This window comes from Ursus arctos, unplaced genomic scaffold (assembly GCF_023065955.2).
Source record: "Ursus arctos isolate Adak ecotype North America unplaced genomic scaffold, UrsArc2.0 scaffold_9, whole genome shotgun sequence".
Classification (NCBI taxonomy): domain Eukaryota; kingdom Metazoa; phylum Chordata; class Mammalia; order Carnivora; family Ursidae; genus Ursus; species Ursus arctos.
This window is the reverse complement of record NW_026623111.1, coordinates 22,861,047-22,883,842: the sequence shown is the minus strand read 5'-3', so window position 1 is coordinate 22,883,842 and position 22,796 is coordinate 22,861,047. Positions and strand designations below refer to the sequence as shown.

The 22,796-nt window shown below is 34.2% G+C and overlaps 1 pseudogene; it reads right to left on the bottom strand.

Moving 5' to 3' along the window:
* Window positions 1–3,418: 3,418 nt before the first annotated feature.
* On the bottom strand, window positions 3,419–3,534 carry LOC113262564 (U6 spliceosomal RNA; annotated as a pseudogene).
* Between the last annotated feature and the right edge of the window lie 19,262 nt (window positions 3,535–22,796).

Below are 22,796 nucleotides of genomic sequence, written 5' to 3'. Positions count from 1 at the left end.
CCAAATGCAAATCCTTACTTTAATCTAGGACATAATTTGTACCTAGAGGTCAAAATTATTTCAAAACTGCTTGTTTTAAACTATTTAATCTCTTGTCATTTTTAGGTCTTTTCCACACCTATAAGATGCTAAACAGGTCTTTTCATGTTTCAATATGCCTGTAGATACTAAAAACATTGCAATACAGAATTAAAAAATATACTTTTTCGTCACTTCAGAACGGTTAATATTTTTACCATCACTTGAACTGGTACGTTTATGTTTCATTTTTCTTTTTGATTCAAATATAACTTCTGAATTTGTTAAAAACATGTAAATAGTAATTGACGCCTATTTCTTCTCAATTACTAGAGTTCACCCATGCTTCCTTTTATTACTGGGTCCAAAGGGTGACCCCTTGTAGTTGGTGGGACCATGTGACGGATTTTTGCCTGTGGATCATGAATGGAAGTTATTTGTCTGGTGACACAGGCAAGAGCCTGACTGTAAGCTTCCAGGGTCTCTTCCTTTACCTTTGTGGTCATAGAGAACATGTGCTGACATTAAGAAGCCACAAAACCAAAGCACCCTGGCTCCCTGGAGGAACATTGTCTCAGAGAGTCCCTTGAACAAACAGTGCAATTCGTGTGAGAACTGAATCTTTACCATGTTAAGGCATCGTGATTAGGAGACTGCCTGCTACCTACCATATTACAGCCATCATAACTAGTAAAGTGTAGACATTGAAGAAAAAAAATTAAAAGCAGTAAAAGAGAATAAAGAAAGGAAAATCACTTCAGGTATTTCATATATATATGCATATATATGGTAATTAAATGACATTATTCTTTACACACAATTTTGTGATCTGCTTTTTGAGTTAACATTACCTCATGACCATTTTCCAAGCCATTAAATATTATTCCACAACATAATGTTTAATGACTGCATAGTATTATATGGTAACAGTCTATGAAAATTTATTCAATCAATTACCTATTCTTAGACTATTAGGTTGTTTAGAAATTTTTCTATTGCAAACTCTATTGCAATGAACAACGTTATAGTTCTATCTTAAGTATATCCACAATTATGCCTGTAAAATAAGTAACTAGAAATAAAATTTTTGATGTGAATGTTATAAAATGCTAAGGCTTTTGCCAAATTACTTGCCATAAATGTGATAATTTACACCACCACTACCATAATGAGGAATTTTTTTCACTATTTTGAGTCACTTTTTAAAAATTCTTAATGTTAAAGATGCTAATTATATGAGAAACTGGGCACTTTACATTTTCCATGTCAAAAAAGTTTTAACTAGGGGTGCCTGGGTGGCACAGCGGTTAAGTGTCTGCCTTCGGCTCAGGGCGTGATCCCGGCGTTCTGGGATCGAGTCCCACATCGGGCTCCTCAGCTGGGAGCCTGCTTCTTCCTCTCCCGCTCCCCCTGCTTGTGTTCCCTCTCTCACTGGTTGTCTTTCTCTGTCAAAGAAATAAATAAAATCTTAAAAAAAAAAAAAGTTTTAACTTTGCATCTTATATATTTTTTGAAATTTAGGAAAACTTATCAACAATTTGTCAGCAATATTGGGAATTGGATTCGATTCAATTCGACAACTATTATTAAGTACTGACTATGGGTTGGTCATCTCCAAGGGACTGAATAACCCAGAATTAGATTGTTGTATAGAAATTTCAACTCAAAAACTTCAAGCCAGTTTTTTAAGAGATATTTTTAAAGCTTTGTCAAGTGGGGGCACCTGGGTGGCTCAGTCAGTTAAACATCCAACTCTTGGTTTCAGTTTAGGTCATGATCTCAGGGTGAAGAAATGAAGTCCCGAGTCAGGCTCTGTGCTCAGTGTGGAGTCTACTTAAGATCCTTTTCCCTCCCTCTTTCTCCTTCTCTGCTCCTCCCTTTGCTTAAATAAATAAATAAATAAATAAATAAATAAATAAATAAAATCTTAAAAAAAAAACCCAAAACTCGGTCAACTTAAGTGTTCTAGGTCATTTACAATTTCAATTTCCTGTTGAGATGTAATATATGTAAGAATCTGTAGCCAGGCAATCCTATGTATATTGCCTTTAAAATTTTTTGGAAACTATTTTTTCTCTTGAGTCTAAATTATGCCTGGCAATGCATTTAGTCTTATTTTTATCTTCATGTATTGGGTGCTTAGCATTGCCAAACTCATTTCAGAAGCATTATTTATACAATCCTTATTCTTCCTAGTTCCAATACTTGCAGAAAATTCTGGTTGTCTCAGTCTGGATCAAATTTCTATCTCTGATGGTATCTACTATAACAACAAGCTGTTTATATTGTATGAAAACAGCTTTTTCTAATGCAATTCTTCCAAAATTGAAGGATTGCCTCCAAAGACAGATGTACGCAAAGGTGGGTGGGAGGGGCATTCTTGGGCAGAAACCACACCACCATAAGTGTTTAATGCTCATCCCTCTAATTATTGTTCAGTAGCTCAATATACTTTTCTTATCATTACAAACATCACACTTGGTGGTCATTATCTATGTCATTTAAATTCTTGTATGCCTTTTTAACAAACGATAAGCTCTTTGAGTCCACCAACTGTGGATATCTTATTTACCAATGTGTCTCTGAAGCCAAGCACAGTATCTGACACTTAGTACGTTCTTAACAAATATATTTTGAATGAATGAATAAATAAAATAAAATATAATTAAATTAAATTAATAATATTTGGATATTGTTTTAGTAAAGTATATTTGCAAACCATATTTTAACATTTGCTTTTTAGGATATTTTGAAAGCAAATGGTATTCAAATAGATTAAACACATAGTTAATAAGTACCCACTCTGTGCAGTATTGAATCCTACACATTAAGGTTATAAAAATAACTAGACATTGTCCCTAATCTTAAGGATCTCATAGCCTGGCAGAAGAGGAAGTTTTTGACAGATGCACAATATACGATGGTAAGGAAAGTGGAAAGGATTCTGTGCCAGATTAAGAGATGGTACTACAGAATGAAATTCAACTCAAGAACAGTTTATGCAATAATCTAGTTCATTCCACCAACGAAAAGGCATGGACTAACAATCACGTGTTTCTTTGAGAAGAAGACTTCAGAAGGTCAAGTTTGGTTCCAGATTCTTCATGTTGGACCCGCATAGGAAAAGTGATAACGCAAAAACAGTAGCACAACATATATCTATATCTACCTATATATTTTTTTAATTTAAATTTAGTTAATTAACATAGAGTGTATCATTAGTGATTCACCAGTTGCATGTAACACCCAGTGCTGATTACATCAAGTGCGCTCTTTAATGCCCATTACCCGGTTACCCCATTCCCCACCAACCCCTCTTCCAGCAACCCTCAGTTCCTTTCCTGTAGTTAAGCCTTGTCTCCTATGGTATGTGTTCCCTCTCTGATTTCATCTTATTTTAAAAAATATGGAACACTTCACAAATTTGTGTGTCATCCTTGTTCAGGGGCCATGCTAGTCATGCTAATCTTCTCTGTATTGTTTCAATTTTAGTGTATGTGCTGCCCAAGCGAGCATTCTATATGTGTTTTCATATATCACAATGTACGTTGTTGTTGTTGTTTTGAGGCATAGCACTTCGACTCTTAAAAATGACTTCACCAAATTATTTCACATTCTTCTTTTTGTCAGCTTATAAATTTTACTGAACTATTCCTATTATTATCCCTGTGCACACCAAAACCACCACACTGCATGCAATGTGACTGTTTGTGGTTAGATTGGTATAGAGAACAGAATTTTCTTCCGCTCAATGCTAGCTAATCCATCAGGATTGAAGTGAGTTTGTCTTCATCAGCAAAACTGTAATTAACCCAAAATATCTGAAAACTGTTACTGCAAGATGTCCACTGCCAAAATTGAGTTAATCAGAGCTAGATGTTTTATGTTTTATGAACTCTTTTTCATCATCATGTGAAAAGGCCAAAAAGGATAAGTACAAGATTAATGGAATCAGCAATCATGGGGACAAATACAATGGTTTCATGAGATTCTAAGGGTCTCTAATTCTGAGACTCATTCATTAAACTGGTCTCTGTATGTTTTTGTAGTGTATGAAATTATCAGTTTATTAATCACATAGGGCATGAAAAATAAGTTTTGAATCTTGATATAAGATGTGAGCTATAAACAAACATTGGTTTAGCTCTAGTTGACAGGGAGTAATGTCTCCTCCCCTTCTTCCTCCTCATGATCCTCCTTCATTTTCCTATTCCCTTCCTTTTTCTTCTTCTCCTCTTGTTCCTTCTCCTCTTCCTCCTCCTTCATAATTTCACTAAATCATAGCCAAATAAATTCTTTAAAATAATTCTCATCTTAATTAAAAAAAAAAACAATGAAACCTACAAACCATCACCACCATCACCGTGACGAAAGCATTTATTTAATACCACCACATTTGTTCAGTATAACACACACTATTTGTTATGAGTAAAAAGGAGACTCTGAAGCTAATTCCCTGGATTCAGAATTTACCTCCAGCACTTGTTAGCTGTTACTTATATAAAATCTCCTAGTGTCTCTGTACCTGTTTTCCAAGTATAAACTTATAAATATAAGAATAAGTAAGTTAATAATAGATGGCTAGAACCAGGCCCATCATATGAAGAATGCTTTGTTTTCCTTATATCACACAGAAAAATATTTTACTTTTCTGAGCATGCATGTCAAATATCTATCAATTTTTCCACGTAGCACTGAAGATTCTCAGTAATATGAACACAAAAGACAGATGGTTGCCCAGAAAGAGGAAACGTTAAGGAGTAGACAAAATTCTATAATATTCTTGAGAGAGAATCTCTACCCTTTTTCTGCAAATGTGAATTTTGAGGTCAGAATATTAATCTGCTGATAGAATAGATTAGTGCTTTCTTGAAAATGTTAAAATATTAATTTCAGAAACACTGTGATAAGGGTGTCGATAATTTTTTTAACATATGAATCAATATTCTCTAGTACAACCAGAGAGATAGGAATCAATACATATTAGTTTAATGTCAAAGCTAGACATGCAGTTTTAAAAATAGGAAATTGCTTTCTGAGTGGAAAATAAAATGATTTTTTCTTAAAGTGGAAGATCCTTTCAGAAACCAAGTCGTCCCCTGGTGACTCTTTTAGGTTCTATCACATTTTTTGAGCTGTGGTTTGCCATTTAGTGTTTTGTATTCCCCATTTCTAATATTCATGTTTTAAAGATTTTACTCTACACTTTCTTTTTCACAAGTGGCCCCCAGCTTGGCAAAATATATATACATTTGTTTGTTAAATTTTTGACATTGTTTGTGAAGGAATAAGCTGACTGGTTATATTTTCCTTTAAGATCATTTGTATGATAAGTAATCTCACACTCTAGCTCACCATTAAAACAGGAGATAGAATGGAGGTTTTACATTAATTGTGACTAGTAATGAAAAACATACGTGAAAATTCTCCCTCTGAAATAAGCCTACATAGAACTGCCAATATCAGGGACAGATGCCTTTTTCTAAGAATTGCCAAGTAAGAAGGGACTCCACTATCACCAGTCACTAATTCAGTGCTCACCCTCACCATGTATAGAGAGAAATAAACAGGGGAAGAGAGGTTCAATAGTAACATTCTACTATTTCTTTGCCCCATTTTTGTTTGGAAGTGGGTAGCCATTATTCAATATGCTGCTTTAAAGAATGCAAGACAGTCCATTAAATGAATTGCCCTTGTGCCAACCTAAGAACTGGGGAGAAATATCAAGTTGAACATTCAGCTTACCTGGGTGTAGCAGACTATACTGTCTCCATTTGAGATCTACCAAGGATGTGTGAATGTTGTGTGAATCAAGGGCTACTGATGCAGAATTTAGCTCACCTGGAGCCATTTTCTCAATACCAAACCCAGGAGTATTGTCTACCTGCCCAAGAGATTCTAGGAGCAAGACACAAATGCATGTACAAAGATGAAGCTTGTAGCTAAGGCAGAAGGGCTGTTTGGAAAACAATAAACCAGATCTTGAAGAAGGAACTGGCAGTGGGGAGACATGCAGGATTCCCTGAAGAATTCAAACTTTTGAAAAACGTTCCAGCATTTGCATGTTTGCCACAGAGGGCACTGGTAGTTTATCATTATTACCCAGAGATTCAGGGGAAAAGAGAGATAGAGAAAAAAAATAAAGTAACAGGCCCTGCTGGTTAAATAAAAAGATATGTTCCCATAAGTGTCCCTCATGTCTCCAAGCCAGGGGCAAGGGCACAAATAAAGTTTCAAACAATGTACATATAAATATTATCAAGTTCTAAATCAAGATAACAAATTATTAAATAATATCCATTCTGCTTTTCTACTTAATAAATATAACTTTATAGTGATAAAATTTTAAAATATGTATAAGGCTGTAGATTTTATGAAAGAAAACTGGCTTTAATTATTATTGAACATTTCTAAATATTTTATATATGGCAAGTTTAAGTGAGTAATAAGATAAAATATACACATAATATATAATTTTTTGTATTTATTCCACATGGATTATTTTGCTTGCCCTTTCTCAGAAAAACAATAATTATGTTATCATAATAAAAATGTTCACATAATTTATGCTTAAATGATACTAATTTAAAATAATTTAGAAATAAAATGTAAGTTTATTGAAAGCATAAAAATGCAAAAATTTGTATGAAAATGTAGATCAAGTTAAATGTGAGTAGTTGTATTGTAGTCATGTGCTTCAAAAAGTTATTTTGCTTCTAAATTCACAATTCTTTGCCAACACTAAAAGACAAAATACAAATTATCAATAATGGATATAGAGACATTTCAAACTAAGATACATTTTAAGTCTTTAAGAATATATTCAAATAGTTCATATAATTATAAAATAAATTTTGAAAGCTAACAACATGTTGGCAATTTAATAAATTGGCATCTCATTAATAATGCACATTATGTTTAGATACATATATACCACATACCCCCACACATGTAATATGTACAAATTTAAGAGTAATATACTTTTTTTAATGTTAAAAGTGTTTCTTAATCACAATAAGTAACTATTGAAAGTATCTCACTAATTATGAAATCACAAACCAAATCACGTAGAGAAACAAGAAAATGAAAATTTGGCCCTCCTCAGATGAGGGGAAATATTTCACTAAGCAAGAATCTATTGCACCCAATGGTGTGTGAAATAAAGAAAACGTAAGTTAATTAATTAGTCTTTTTTCTTACTGCAGCATTTCCATCACTTAAAGATTAATTGAAAAATCAAAGTATTTATCTTATGACACTGACTCTAAAAATTAAATACACAAACTGTCAAGGCACTAAGAAGTAGTCATTTTTTCTTTCAAAACACAGCAAGACAGATGGGGAAGTGTTTCCTTGAGGTCTCAACAGAGTTAGGAGGGCAAATGCTTTGAAATTACAGGTCTTGCTGTGTCAACATTGAGCCAAGATTTTGAATAAACAAAACATTCATATTCTTTAGTATATTTATTGTATTTTATTATTACAACTTGCACATGCTATGTGATATATAAGTCATAGGAGAGGTGTCCTGATTGCCAGGGTCTAAGAAGGGTGTTGCTTGGCCCCTTTTCCTTCATCCCTATTCCTGATCCCTAAAGATACAGAGAAAATAGAACACTCGAGTGAGTGGAAGAACAATCAAAGTTCCTTTCTTCACCCCGAGTCCATCAAGTGGCAGACGTGGCTGATATCTGGAGAATACAGTTAGAAGAATGTTGGAGTATTTTGTTATTAAGGGGCAGGAAAGAACACATAAGAAGCTGTGGTTCAAAGCAGGGAATGGTGCGCTGCAAAGATCTTCTAAAGCCTTTCTGAAGAATCCACTAATGAACCCCACCAAATAGCCAATATTTGGATACCTGAGTTTGGACAGATTGCATTTGATAAGCAGAAGAGAAATGTAAATAGCCTTTACTAACTAAAAATCAAAACCAAGCAAAACACATATTTGACTTTTTTCTTCTCATTCTTGCTCCTCTGAACCCAACTCTCTTCAACCGTAAAAAGGACAGAAGCAGAAGGGATAAGAAAAGGAGTAATGGCAGAACTCAGAGAAGATAAGTTCATGGGCCCTCTCTCCTCCCACTGATCTTGGATCCATGATCAGATGGACTTTGAGGAAAGGCAGAAACTTAAAATTGAAATTAAGTTTATAGCTGTGATTTAATGAAATTGTAATATACAAATAAGTTTTATAAATAATTTTTAAAACGAAAATAAAAATCATGCCATTTGCTCAATACCATTAAGTAGCAGCAGAGGAGATGATGTGTGACCGTACTAATTGTAGAAAAAATTATTTTTTTTAAAGTTTTATTTTATTTAAATTCAATTAATTAACATATAGTATATTATTAGTTTCAGAGGTAGAGTTCAGTGATTCACAGTTGTATATAACACCCAGTGCTCATTACATCACGTGTCCTCCTAAATGCCTATCACCTTACCCCATCCCCCCACACCGCTCTCCTCCAGCAATCCTCAGTTTGTTTCCTACAGTTAAGAGTCTCTTATGGTTTGTCTCCCTCTCTGATTTCATCTTGTTTTGTTTTTCCTTCCCTTCCCCTATTCTCTGAGAAAAATTTTTTCTTAACATACCTTATTTAGCCCAGTGAGTTCAATAAAATACTTACATATTTAGCTAATTTTCTGACACTCAGAATTTTTTCAATGTTTTATTCTTATAACAGTGATATAATTAACTTCTTTATTACTTAGTATCAATGTATTTCCCTCAATATTTCCTTGGAATATATTATCATAAATGTGAGACGTATAAAATGTCAAATTGTACTTCCCTAAAATGTATAATGACCTAACCCTTAAAATCCATTTGCTTTTCATAATTTTAGAACAGCCCTTTATTTATCTAAATTTAAGTTTCTTCTAAGGAAGTTGTGAATACAAATTTAATGATTTTTCATATAGTCCAATTTAGGAGCTTGGTGCTAAATACAGAAGAGTAACCCTTAAAACAAAAAACAGAATGAGTTAAAGAATGTCTTAAGTTACAAAGAAGTCCATGATGTTTGCTTTGAGTCATGCTCTAAACATGATCCTTAAGTTCTAACAACACCTTTAACTGTGACTGACACATTCTAGGGTAACCCCCAATGAGTGGTATAGTTCCCTCTCTTTGAGTGGAGGTGATGCCTGTACACTGCTTCTAATAAATCAAATATACCAATTGAAATGCGATGTCACTCTCATGACTGTGCTATGTTATACGACAGAAGGGAAAGGATTTCATCATCATCATCACCATTATCATCATCATCCTCAGGTCCAGATGTATTACTATTTTAAATGCTTCACCAAAAAATTATTAAAAGAGCTTATATATTTCATTTATATAAAGAAATAATTTCTTTACATTCTGAATATTATTTCTAAGAAGTCTCTTATAAATTATTGTGCAAATCATTTTTTAAGTAAAGAATTTAGATAAAAAGATGAAGTAAAGGAATGTAGTCATGGGTCTTTTTTCCTATGATCTCTGTTCTTATGTTTACTGTCATTGTCTTCCATTATTCATGATACTCTTTTTTTATTTGTCTCTTTGCACTTAAGACATGTTTTATAGTTATCCTTTTGTGTATTCCTCATTACCTCTGAAATATTTTGTGAACTTTACTTGACTGATGTAACACAGTTGGATTAACCTTTCCTGGAGTTTTGGAAACTTTTCAAATTATATATTGTTACTATGTTGTTAAGAGAGAGCTTAATCTTCAACGTAATCATATAGTTAAGTAACACTGTAAAAGGTAGAATAACTTATTTTACATTCAAATCAAGTCAATTAAATAATAATGGAGCAATGGGTAAGGTTATATGAATGCAAGGTCAAAGAACTAAGTCAAGTTTTCTGTATGTCTTAGCAAAGCTCACTCTCTGGTGGCAGGAGAAACATGAAACAACAAAGATGTTCACCCACCAACATTCTGTTCTGTAACAAAATAACATTATTTAATTTTTAAACATATGCTATCATTACTCTGAAAGTGTCCATGGTCAGTAGTTTAAACATGATCAAAAATTCCCAAGGAAAAAATAGTTTATCGTCATTAGATAGATTTAAAATTTAAATTAAAATTGTCTTTTTGTTTATTTGTTTGAAAGGGTTAGTTAACATTCATTTTCATCCAATGTTTTAAGTTGAAGAAAAACACAGTATGGTCAATCAATATAAATATTTTCAAAATAGATTTTCTGTATTTCATCCACTATTTAACATCCACTGAAAACTTCCTTGAGTCTAAAATAAAATCTGAAATTACTTTTATAATATCTAGTCATCCTGATAACTTAACCATCAGTATTCTAAGAAACTAAGAAGAAAAAAAATAGGGTCTAAAATAGAAGAATAAGTCATAGAATGAAATAAGCAGAAAGTGAAGAAGGGTGGGGATTGTGGAGATATTTTTAAATTCCATATAGGTTGTTCACCTTACACCTGATTTTTCTCAGAAAAAACCACATTTGATAATGTAAAGAAGTTTTTCTAATAACTACGCTGGAATACATGCTCACACATATATGTATATACAGACATATACATGCATATTTATATACATAGACGGTTATTACAAGAGAAAGACATACCCTGGGATGGCAACTCAGGGGAAAGTACAGAAAGTTTTTGTTTAAATGAGATCTCTGTTTTTCTGCTTTCCCATATGAAAAATCTCATGAGTGTCAATTTCTTTTTAATGAGACTTTCCTGCTATGAAGAAAAGAACAGTTAATGAGAACTATTCAGTAAAATCCGATTCAGTGCTGCAATATGAATTCCTACAAGGGGTTAAAAAGAAGTCAGCCACTTGATTTGCAAAGATCAGGACACATTTCTTTCTCTACTATTAACTCTGTGACCTTCAGTTACACTGTTGCGGAAAAATAAGAATCAGACCAGAGAGAGACCAAGTGACAGTCGGAGAAGTAGGAGAACCCAGATTTATTTTATGCCAGGGGACCCAGATGAGATCGTGCTCCAAATTCGGGGCCCCGGGCAACGGGGTTACAGGGCTTTTATAGGGGACTGCAGTCAGGCTCCAAGGGCAATGCTGAATGCTGGTAGGTGGGTTTAAACTGGGGGGGTGGGGGCTGCCTTAGGCAGGAACAGTAGTGCAGGGAGCCTGTGGCAGGAAGCCTGTTTACAGAAGCAGAAACGCTGGTTATCGCTTGCTCCCAGTAGGGCTTCTGGTTTTTCTAGCTTATTGTTAGTAAGTTTCCATCTTCTGGGGCCTCCTGGCCTGGGCCTGCTCTGGTCAATGTTCCTCTTCAACACATTTAACCCCCTTGAATCCAAGTTCAATTCACTTTAACCAGTATTTTATGGTAAAGTTAGAAATTACATTTGGTCTTCTGGGCTTCCATAAGAGATAGTTTGGTAAACAAAATTTAGTCCCTGAAACTAAGAAAAATATATGTAATCAGTTAGGCATGAGAAACAGGTAACACTAGAATAAGTAGTAACACTAAAATTAGTAAAAAAAAAAAAAAAAAAAAATATATATATATATATATATCAAAATAGCATGTGCAAAGTCTCCAGAGCAAGAACACACAGCCTGAGTGAAAATGAACAAGAAAGCCAGTGTTGTTGGAGATGAGTGAGGGAGGAAGAGGACTGGGAAGGAAGGTCTGAGCGGCAAATGGGATCGGCTCATATTGGGACTCTAGGACATTATTCAAATATTATCTTTTTTGTTTGTTTTTTGTAGAGTGAGACAGTAATGTAATTAAGGGCTGCAAAAGAATAGCAGGATTTATGTCTTCACAGAGTCATTCTTACTTCCACCAAACGAAGACAGTCAAAAGAAGACTCATTAAAAGGCTCTTTTAATAATGCAGGTAAAAGACAGTGGTACAGCATTTGTCGAAGCGGTGGCTGTGACCTGTGGTCAGATTCAGAATTCATTCTGAAAGGAAGATGGCAAAATTTGTGGATAGAACTAATGTCCTTTTTGAGAGAGAAGGAGTCAAGAATACCTCCAAAGATTTTTTGATCTGATATATTAAAAGAATGGAGTAGCCGATAACTGACATGGGGAAAACTATGGGATTATTCTTGCCTCTATAAACCAAAAAAAAAAAAAAAAAAAAATTTCAGAAAGGGGAAAATAAAAATGAGTATAGAAAAGAAGATTCTAGGCAGAGAGAAAAATGGAATAAACATGGAATACAGGGTAGCATGGTAGGAAAAGATAAGAGCTCAGCTTATTTTAAGCCTAAGTGAGCTGTTACATCAAGAATATATAGTGAACGTGGAATTAAAGTGTCTGATACTGATAACACATTATGAAAAACCTAGAATATTTGCTGAGGATTTCCCAGTTCTTGAAAGTAACTGAAAGCAATGTGCTTTTTGAACAACAAAGTTCAGGATTTGAATTTCAGAGACAATGTCCTTGACTACTCTATCTGAGAGAGGCCAAACATTTCCTCTGACTAGGATTCTCAAAGTTGAACGATGCAGTAAAATAGTATACAGATATTTAAAGATTCCTATATACTGAGAAATGGACTACCTGTTTGTATTCCAATCAACAATGTATGCATAGTATCATTGAATATTGGACAGAATTTTAAAAAATACCTCAAATTCCCATTTGAAGGCAAATTATTTAAACGTCAGCACAACTGGGCCCCAGTGCAGAACCAATATATCTGAATTGGACATATATGATTCCTTTTTTTGTAAATTGTTTTGAAACATACTTTATCTATTTTCTGCTGCTATGATTAATCATTTTCCTCCAAATATACATATTGCACATACTTTTTTTTTTTTTAGGATTTTATTTATTTATTTGACAGAGAGAGAGACAGCCAGGGAGAGAGGGAACACAAGCAGGGGGAGTGGGAGAGGAAGAAGCAGGCTCCCAACAGAGGAGCCTGTGGGGGGCTGCATCCCAGGACTCTGGGATCACGCCCTGAGCTGAAGGCAGATGCTTAACGACTGAGCCACCCAGGCGCCCCTGCCCATACTTTCTGATTTATCTTTACCTTTTAACTTTTTAGGTGTTCCTGGTCAAGTCAATTAATTTGTTGCTGGGGGTTTTCTGTCTTTAGTTTTATGATTTATTAAAATGGACACTTGTATAATAATAAGATCTGGTAGACCCGGCTTGTCTATCTATACTCTTATCTTGGGTAGGTCTGTTCCTCTGCACATGAAAATGAGACTGGCTCTAGGCAAGTTAATCACTGGCCTGCTTTGATAGAATAAAAGGAAAGGAATCAGGGATAAGGTATAGGACTCTGTTCATGTCAAAACGAAGAGGGCTTTACTCTTGAGTGCTACGGCTGTGGCCAAAACCCCTAATTATTTACAGATTAGTTATCTGATTTTGGACTGGTGCCAAATACCACTGCAATAAAAATGGAAAACTTCCATATTTCCATTCTTTCAATTAAATCTTTTGAGTGTCTTGAGCACTCATCCACTGAGTCAAAAATATCTGTGAGCTCTCAAGCTGTGTCAGTTAGGTTGACTGGAGAAGGGAAGGCTAACAAATCAATTACTGAGACAACCATGTTTCATAAGAAGAATAAGTACCTTATAACAAGATGCTGGCATTTCCCCAACATGAACCTTTTACTACTAGCTGGGTCCAGCCACAACTTACCTCATTTGAAAAAGTACAATAATTAGCCTAAAACCCAAATAGAACATGTAGATAAATAAGAAGAAAGGGAGAGATAATAGGAACAGGGAAGGGAAAGAAAGGAGACACAAAAATGTTGGCAGATAAACAATTAAAAAAATGATGCCCTTGAACAGATAAAGTGTTTGACAAAATACCACCATAAATTGAATAAATAAATAAATAAATAAAACCTCAATCAATTCCCATTGTACAGTAAAAAAAAAAAAAAAAAAAAAATGCAGAGACCAGAAAAAAGTTTTAAGAGATTAAATCTAAGCATCAGAACTCAAGAAATAACTAAAAAGTAAATATAATGCTATGACAAAACTGAATGGTAAGACAGACATTGCTCAGTGAAGAAGAAATAAGCAAAGTTGAAATGATCAGAGTGCAAACACAGATCTAATGAAAGAAAGACTTGATTTGGAAGAGAGGTAAAGAAGATCTATCACATACCTATTCAGTTTCTTCTAATTTTTTAATACATAGTTGAAGTGCTGTCTATCAAATAACAAGTAATACTTAAAAATCCAAGAATTATTGATACAGAAATGTCAACAATGAGACATTTCCCAATAAAGGTAGTGTTCATGAAAGTAAGAAAAGAAAGATTTTAGCAACTAAACAAAATTTCAAATGACTTATAAAGAGGAAATAATTGAAAAATCTGATTTTCTTTAATCCAGAGTAAAACTGAGTTACAGAGAAATGCCTACAAAAGTACACTCCCCCCACCCACACCCCCCAAAAAACGAGGGAATGGGAAAAAAAGAAAGAAGGAAGAAAGAAAAGAAGGTAGAAAGGAAGGAAGGAAAGAAGGAAGGAAAGAAGGAAGTCTAAAAAACACCAGAAGAAATATAATTAGAGAAGAAAACACAAAGCATATAATAAAATTTTAAAAGAAAATGAAAAGCAAATAAATATGACAAAGATAATGCATAGTGTAAATTATGAAAGAATGACAACCAGATATATCTGTGACAGCAATGGGTGTAACTGGACTAAACACACCTCTAAAAAGAAAAGGACAAGTTGGTTCTAAAGAAAATCTGTCCATATGTTACATTAAGAGACAGAGAGAGTGCAAGCAGGGGGACAGGGGCAGAGGGAGAGGGACAGAGAGAATCTTAAGCAGGCTCCACCCAGCACAGAGCCTGACTTGGGCCTCGTCTCATGACCTTGAGATCATGACCTGAGCTGAAATCAAGAGCTGGACACTTAACCAACAGAGCCACCCAGGTACCACAAAAATGTTTATCTATCCACTATAAAGTATATAACCCCAAATTAGAAGTGTTATAATATTTATGAACCATAAAATTTAGCATCATATGTTATAATTAAAACCTATAAGATGGAGATGGGTATTTTATCTTTCCACTATAAAGTATATAACCCCAAATTAGAAGTGTTATAATATTTATGAACCATAAAATTTAGCATCATATGTTATAATTAAAACCTATAAGATGGAGATGGGTATTTTATCTTTCCACTATAAAGTATATAACCCCAAATTAGAAGTGTTATAATATTTATGAACCATAAAATTTAGCATCATATGTTATAATTAAAACCTATAAGATGGAGATGGGTGTGTCTTAGGTGTCATTTTGACAGAGCCCCCATTCAGCTCCTCACCCCGGTGGACTTCAGCCAGATTCAGCCAGATCCCATTAAGAGTAGTGGATATAGCTGCATTTATGGAACTGACTCCCTACCCCCCGGAAAAGACTGTTTTCTTCTTGCTAAAAAGAACTCTCCTTGTACCAGCCAGCATATGAAAGGTGCTCAGTAAATATTAAAGCACTCCCTGAAAGGATTTCAAGGAACTGAGAAAAAAAAAAAATCTTTTTTTTTTTTTTTTACAGGTGAATAGAGGACTTCAGCGCATAGCTATTAAAACAAAACAAAACAAAGAACAAAAGCAAAAATGTAAGAATATGAGGGAACTTAGAAAAACATTAATAGAAGGAAAATTCAGCTCAGCTCTCTCAGCTATCAAATGAACAAAATTATTTAGATTCTAATATAAAAATAAGCTAATTCTAATCTACACTTCTTCATACTCTAAACCCTGAGAGGTTACCATGTGAGGGGCACAATTAGTACTTTATTTGCCTTATTTTAGCTAATTCACTTTTTATTAATAAGAAAATCCAAGCTATAACTTGTCCTCTGAACATTCTTATATCTGTTTGCTGTGGGCTTTCTATCATAATTTAAAATTTAAAATCACAAAACTTCCAGTTTAACAATTAGTAATTATAATTTATTTGGAATTTATTTCTTGGAAGATTACCAAAGAAGTATCAAGCATAGGTCTGGTAATTTTCCATATGTTATCATACATAATCTTCACAGCGATTTGATAAATGTCAAAGATACTGAGTAAATCTTCCATCATATTTAATGTGTGGTATATAGACAAAAGTCCTAGAACTTTTTAAAAAGCCCATCTTTTTACTGCAACATAACACAAATTGCTATTTCTGGCCTTTTTTTCATATATTTTTCATGACTGGATGAATTGGAATCCAACGCATTTATTTTATGTTAAAAAGCTAATTAGGTAGGTGCCTGGTAAGTGAATTTCTTTATGTATGTATTTATTGTGAAACAGGAACATGCAAAGTATCATTAGTAAAAGTCATCCAAATTGATATTTGCAATTAAATTATTTTCTTCAACTCCAGGGTGTTTACTTAACACAAAAGGGAACTCCAAACTTTTATGGAAATTAAATTGGCAGCAGAGATGGAAAAATGTTAGTACTATGTGACTGGATTCATGTGTTCTTACTGTGGCTGTGAGATATTTCTAATAGTTTTATTATGACTGGCAAGTTATTTAAAAACAAAGTGTTACTGAGCTTTAATTATTATTTCTGTAATAGGAAATTACGTGAAAGACACCTGAATCAAACTTCAATTTAGAGATATCTCCCTCCACCCTTATCAGTTTTTCTTACTTAAACTTTATCCCTCCCCCCACCCCCGGTATTTAATTAGCTGTAACGGAGTCATCAGTATTCAAATACTCTCAGAGGCCCTTGAATTTATGTAGCAGAAAAGAAAATACTACTTCAACTTGACAGGTTTAACATAGAATAAATTGAAATTGAAATATATATTGTAGCTACCTTCTTTTGAGGTGTGAAGTAGGGAATTTGTTCATCCTGTAAAGATAGTTACTAGAAAAAAAAAGTATTTTTTCATAAAAATAATTTCTAGGTAGACCTAGTAATCTGTTTGGAAAAGGGGATGATGGGGCACCTGCATGGCTCAATCAGTTAAGCGTCCAACTCTTGATTTTGGCTCATGTCATGATCTCAGGGTTGTGAGATCAGTCTCCTCATCGGGGTCCATGCAGGGTGTGGAGCCTGCTTCAGATTCTTTCTCTCCATCTCTTTTTGTCACACCCCTGCTCTCTCTTTTTCTCAAAAGAAGGGGGGATACCAGCCTATCTATTTTTATAATTGCTGTTTTGAACTGTGATTAGTTGTCTATTCAACTTCCTCTTTAATAAATTGTCATTACTCCCAATAGTCATGATCAGGTCTTTCAATATAAGATATCATCTATCCCATGACTTTACATTTTCACATCTGCATGACTGCATGTGTGTCAGAATTGGGCAAGGCTTTGGAATCTCTCCCATCATTCAGAACTCAAATTTCAGAAAATGAAAGAGAAAAATATATTCCATGCTGTCAAAAAGCACAGAAGCTACAGTAGAGGCTGTCTATACTCTTCTCTGGATTTTTTTCTTTTAATTTAGCTGTGGAAATTCTAAATATACACTTATGAAACCAGGGCAGATCCATGGAGTCCTTAAGACAGTTTCTGAATCCATTCCCAGGTATTTAATCTGGAGAAGTGAAGACCCTATGCAGAGTCTTTTCTATCTTCTCTTTCCTTCCCATTAATGGGACTTGCTTGGAATCATGGTTTCTAGATAGAACAATCTTCTGAGACCAAATCCAGTGATTTTCCACTTTGAAAACAAAAGATAAGATAAAAATGGGGACTGAAGTCATGCTTTAGTGGTTTTAGAAGTCAGAGTCCCTTTCCTTCAGATGAGACTGTTCTTGTTTTCACTACCTCCCTCAGATTTCTCTCTCCACATTCACTCTGTTGTCTTAATATTTAACTTTTTTTTTTGAGAGTTTTACTTTGTAACATTTTCCTTGTTGTCTGGTGTAAGAGATCTAATCACACGCCATTTTTTCATGCATATTGCTATACATTGGGGTCATATTCCATAACAATTTTTTAAAATTATCAGATTGCAGAGCTAAGGAATTAAAGTCATTTTGAAATTTAAATCTTCTATGATTCAGTATGATAAATTGCTATAAAGTCACTGGATCAGGTTTGAAATTAGGAAAAAAATACACACACACACACACACACACACACACACACACTATATGTGTATATAGTCTCCAACTCAATTTTCCTGGCTGGAGGAAAAAAAAAAAAAAGGCAGATATTTAAAGAGATATGCCAAAGTTGAGAAATAAGTATAACCTTGCATCAGGAAAAGGCATTAAGATTTCCTAGTTAAAAACTATGTTTCTTTCTCTTCTTCTCATTTCCTGTGTAGCCTCGGTTAAGTAATTTAACCTGTAATTCAATCGCTTTATTGGCTAAGGTAGAAATATATCTCAGGAGGAAATACACACTGTTCTAGTATGTTTCAGTTATCAAAGGACATGGAACATCAATTTATACCATCTATAATTTTATATGTTATTTTAAATTTTTAAATCACAAGTCAATCTTATTTTCTTTCAAAAATAAAAGACTGTTTCTTTGGAATTACAATGACTGAATCTTCAAATAGAAGAGGAGAATCAGACCTTGTACCAAATCATTTTTATCCTTTTCTTAGTCAGATGTCAGGGATAATGTCATTCATGAGGAAAATGAAAGGCAGAAGGAGAAAGACAGAAGAATGGATTGGGATACTATGTATCCAAAAGTTTCTAAGGAAAAAAAGTTGTAACAAATCTTAATTGGGGAGAAAGCCCGTTGTACAAAATAATAGGTTCTATTCTGAAATTATCTCCCTGTTGTGCAAATACCTCATTTCTTACAAGAAAAAATTGTATTTTCTCTTTACTCATATAAAATACATTTGTTACCTCAAAGTTTTCATTATACGTTGATCATTTGAACACATTTCAAAAAGGAAGTTCAGAAAGATATTCCTCACACAACAGTTTAATTAATCCAATTGACATATCCATGTTAAAATACTGAGGGTAGAATATTTAGAGCAGAAAAATGCAATATTAAACTAAAGGATTTACATAATCTTGGGCACAGATGCCAGATTTTAAAAAGCCAACATCACCTTTCGTAATTGAAAGCAAGGTACCTTTACAAAGAATCGTTTATTAAAACCAAAGTACTATTTCAATAAAGTATTAAGATTGCTGCCTCGAATGCCCTGTGGGCAGCACTCTGAAATAATAGTGAATTGCTATTCTAATCCACAATGGAACATTTTAATAAGTGTGATAAATGACTCACAGAGAGCTTCAGATTTCAATGTCAGTGGAATTAGAATCAGGCAAAGGCTGGCCCTGGGTGATGGATGTGGAGGATTTTTGTGGTAAACACTTTGCAATGTCAGGACAATACCAGCTTATGGAACACTCAGAGGTTAAATTCATGTCCATTTGTCAACTTGCGGCCTGAGGGTAAAAATGTAGACAGAAAACCAGTCTTACTTTAACTGGTAATATACTTCCTTATATCCTATAATCCTTCAAAATGATACAAAACAAATAAATTAAAAGATACAATGAATAAAGGCAAATCACTTGACACTTGGAGATGTAGCCTTAGTAATATTATGCATTGAAAAGATACATTGTGATCAACTGGGCTGATCGCCTTGACATTTTTTTTTCTCCTTTTTAAAATATATGTTTCTTTCTTTAGGCGTCCAAGCTTTGTGAGGATGGAACTGTATATATGATGCTTCTTCTTCTTCATCTTTTAAATTTTCTAAACAGAGGCAAATCATGTATATATAGACAAAATTGTCTCTCATCATTTTAACTTGAAATACAGATTCAGAGGAAGTATATTATGCAATTTTAAAACATTTCTGACATTGTACAGAACAGTGTATTATTGTACTCCAGTGTTCAAATACAAGAAAAGCCTGACCGAGGTACATTACTACCATCAATGGTTTTCTTGCATATTATTTTAAATGTTCCCAAAGGAGACAAGCATTTGCCGTGTGCTTCAAGTTTTCCAAACTAACCTTTTCCTCACTTTTTTTTTTAGTATGCAGTCTATATTGCAGATAAATAGTGCTGATATATACAAAGTACTTTGTCATCAATATAATAGATCTTCATGAAACTTAACAAGGAGAAATTTAGAGGGCTAAAGTAAAAGTCGGCCCCATGGGGCTAAATATAAAAGGTATTTTCTTAAATTCTGTTATTCATAAGACCACAGACCCCTACAAATTGCAAAGACATTATAAGGAAAAATATTTTATATTTATAAATAAGAGCCACTAAAAATTACCAAATTAAGGTAACTCTGAAATATTCTTTTATATTCAGTTTTCAAAGTGGTTTTTGGTGATTGCCGAGCAGCTAAGGCAGTGCTATCTAAACTTTCGCATGCAGAGAATCACCTGGAGATCTTAGTCCAATGAAGATTGTCCTGTAGCAGGTCTGCCATGTGGGGCCTTAGGGCTTGAATTCCTCATAGGATTTCAGGTGAAGCTGTTGTTCCTGCTCTGCAGACAACACCTTGATGAGCCAGACACAAAAGACACTTCTGTGACTTCATCCCAGGCATACTGTATAGGTGTACGTTTGAGAGTAAAAAACAACTGTTCCATGCTGGTCATAATTACATGAAAAAAGTATATTCTAAATGCTTGGTTCAATTAGTATCAAAAGTGATAAAAAGTGGGTGTTATAGCCATGGGTGTTGACTATGCAATCAGGCATATGGGTTTGATATCCACCTTCTCTCTCAACGAGCTGTGGAAATCATGTCTACGAGTCCCCCCCTATAAAGGTAGAATACTAATAAGTGACGCCATTTAGTGTTTGGAATGCTTAAAGAAGACAAAGCATATAAAACACTTATAATAATTCCAGGCATTTATAAACCCTTAATAATTATTATGTGTATTAAGAGACAAAAGTTACTGACCCAAGTAACTTTCTTGATATAGCTTTTTAAAATTTTTATTTCACCCTTGTCAGAGTTCCCTAAGAAAATTTTTGCAAAGTGTGGGCAAATGAAAAACTGATGAGTCCCACATATATTTGATTACTGATTAGAAATGAAAATAAAAGCAGAAACATACACAGCTCTTCCCACCCTTGAATAATAATACATCAATGCTAGTAATCCTCTATGTCTCTTCATATGCTTGCAGAAGCATCACATATTTTATTTGGGAAAAGAAAAGGAATCAGTTCTGTCATACTTGAGCTCTGACAAAGGAGACACTCCATAAATAGCTGTTGAAGAATGAATTCAAAGTAAAAGTTTATTCCTGATTCTATTTCTCCCTTGTGATGTGTCCTTAAAAGTATACTTGGTCTCTTTATTCCTTAGAGTCAATCTAAAACAGTATTATCAATGTAGAACTTGCTCCTTGGAAACATAAGAGTGAACTATGAGAATTAACTGAAATGATGACAGGTAAGCGTTTTGAACTGCTTTTTAAAGAAAGGTTCCATAGAAACACAAGCCTCTCAAGGCATAAAAGTACTTTTGAAAGTGGAGAAAAAATAGCTGAGCGAGAGAGAGGTTGGTAATGAGGAAAGGAAGATCAGAAAGAAGGGAGGTGAGAGAACACAAGTTACTGCCTCTTCCATTTCACAGAAGTAGCACCAGGTGAGCACGCCGGAATCTCTTCTGGATGCAGCAAAGGGTCTTGTACTGTATCTGCGTTAGTGACGTGAAAAGGGAATAATCACGAAACTGATCAAACACAAATACGCAGGACTTCTGGACCCCCATAGGTTAAAGCTGTAGGGACTACAGAGGCAGGCCAGAAATAACTTAGTAAGAGTCCATTTGGAAGACTGAAAGTTAGTGCACCAAAGAAACAACACAGTGGCAAAACTAAACTAATGTGATTCCAAAATCAATAGTGTCATTTTATTTTCTTAAAAAAATTTTTTAAAGATTTTACTTATTTATTTGAGAGAGAGAAAGAGAGAGAACACGAGCAGGGGGAGGGACAAAGAGAAACCAAGAGGAGAAGCAGACTCCCTGCTGAGCATGGAGCCTGATAAGGGCTCACTGTGGGGCTCCATTGGGGGGCTCTATCCCAGGACCCTGAGATCATGAGCGGAGCCAAAGTCAGATGCTTATCCTACTGAGCACCCAGGGGCCTCAATTGTGTCATTTTAAATATCAGTGAGTGCACCACTAAAAAAATCAGAATACTGGGCAATATGGAAAGGGTGCCAACAGTTTATGATCATTTAATTTGGAAGCTAATGTTATTTCTCTAATTCTAGGTATTTTTGTATATGTCAAATTAAAATGGTCATGAAAAATCTAATCAAGAACAAGTTAGGTAGATGATGGCTTAAGTCACTGAACTATATGTATATGGTGTGAGAAATTAAATTCAAAAAGTCAAATAATGTCTCCAGAAAAAGGAAAGGAAGCCTGCTCTAAAGACAGGCTGGTAGGCAGTTACTTAGTGACTATTTTAATCTTGCATCTCTTCCTGCTTAATAGTGTATGGAAAAACTATCGAAAGTTAGGGTTACCACAGTGCTTTTGAAAAAATGGCCTGACAATTTTTCCAAAACACAAAGAATAAAAATAAAATAAATTGTCACAGAGTTTACAGAGTTTTTGGAGATTAATATGACGTATCTAATGAAAATATAAATATATATACTTTTGACTATCCAAGTTTAATTCTGGGAATATCCTAAGCAATTATTTACATAGCTGTGATGCATATAGATAACTTATATTTCTTACAATATTATTTACAAAGGTGAGAAAAATCAGTAACAACCTACACGTACCTTAATAAGGACATTACAGTATATCAGTAGGATAGAATAGTGTGCAGCAAGCTACAAAGATGAGATGACATTTG